The 1,602-nt window shown below is 38.0% G+C and overlaps 1 non-coding gene across 1 annotated transcript; it reads left to right on the top strand.

Moving 5' to 3' along the window:
* Positions 1-590: 590 nt before the first annotated feature.
* LOC114100378 (U6 spliceosomal RNA) lies at positions 591-697 on the top strand. The gene has a single exon (XR_003584058.1). It is a non-coding gene; the product is annotated as a U6 spliceosomal RNA (small nuclear RNA).
* The last annotated feature ends 905 nt before the right edge of the window (positions 698-1,602 follow it).

The raw sequence follows: 1,602 nt of genomic DNA, 5'->3' as shown, positions 1-1,602 counted from the left end.
AACACTAACCACAAGGCAAAACAGAGAGCTGCACGGTCTGTACATGTTGCAAAGGTGCCCAACTCTGGAAACAAGTGGCTGTTGAAATTCAGATGTTACTCTCTGAGCTATTGAAATTGTCATAGTATGGTATTTGCCCATATAGTGTGCCTTGTTCTAATTTTCACAAAGGCATCACAGAATATGGCTGAGGCCCTATCATGGGTAGTGAAGTGGGTATTGATTTAGTGTGTTGGAGTCTAATGTAGGTGAAATAACCTCTTAGTTGCAACATATAAATCTCGACTCCAGCAATACTAGGGTCAGGTTCAACATGTAGCCTTCATAGAATATTATGAAAACAGTGATTGATGTTTATCACATAGTGTCCATTACCTGGAAATGCACATATTATTGAAAAACAGTAGTTTATGTACTGGATGTAAATATAGAACGATAAATGACCTTATCTTCCTCTAATCCTATTGCCATAATTTAATAAAGAAACGGGGCTGGATTGTAGTGGTGGTAAGTGTTGCAAATGGGGAGAACAGAAAGGAAAGTGTTGGAGTCACAACCCTTGGAATTATCAGTAGGAAAAACACTATGTTGTGCTTGCTTCAGCAGCACATATACTAAAATTGGAATGATACAGAGAAGATTAGCATGGCCTCTGTACAAGGATGACATGCAAATTTGTAAAGTGTTCCATATTTTTAGAAATTGTGAGATACACACACATACACACACAAATAATGGCATTCTGCTCAGCCATTAAAAAGAATGAAATTATGAGAATATCATGCTAAGTGAAATTAGCCAAACTCAGAAACCAGAAGGTCCAATGGTTTCTCTCATAATTAGAAACTAGAGTAAAATAAAGGAAAGGGGGAGGGAAGGATAAAATTAAATAAAGAACCCATCAAATACAAATTAATAGATACGCAAAAGGAAGTCTAATAGACTAGAAGAAGGAGACGGGGAGAAGATAGGGAGCATGGGAGGGAAAAGGGGGATCATACATCTATTTCCATGCATGTATTATAAAGGGTTCACTTGATGCTTTGACTGTATTCCTTGTGGCTTTGAAACTTACATGTTTTTTTTTTTTTCTTTTTCCCAACCTTCTTCTCCCTGACCTTCTCCTCCTTGATCTTCTTTTCCCTAACCTTGTCCTTCCTGATCTTCTTATCCCTAACCTTCCCCTCCCTGATCTTCTTTTCCCTAAACTTCTTCCTGGTCTTCTTTTCCCTAAACTTCTTCTCCCTGATCTTCTTTTCGGTGATCTCCTTCCTAATCTCTCCTCCCTAATCTCACTTTCTCTGAATCACCTGATGGGCAGAATCACAGCCTTTGGGCTGGAGTCTCCTGTGTTTCTCCTTTGCTAGCAAAGCAATAAACTTTTTTTTCCAAACCAGTGTCCTCATTATTGGATTGGCATCTGGACAAGGACCGAGCTTTTGGCAATAGTAGGAGTCTCTCAGGATGAAACTAACTACTATGTATAACCATAAAGCTCTAATAATAAAATAAAATAAAATAAAACAAAATAAAAGCACTATGTTGAAATGAAGTACCCAATCATTTTCTCCCTATCCCTCTGAATGAGTCAGGAAAACAAAC

This window comes from Marmota flaviventris, chromosome 10, assembly GCF_047511675.1.
Source record: "Marmota flaviventris isolate mMarFla1 chromosome 10, mMarFla1.hap1, whole genome shotgun sequence".
NCBI lineage: Eukaryota > Metazoa > Chordata > Mammalia > Rodentia > Sciuridae > Marmota > Marmota flaviventris.
Note: the sequence above shows the minus strand (reverse complement) of the source record. Positions and strands in the feature narration are given on the sequence as shown.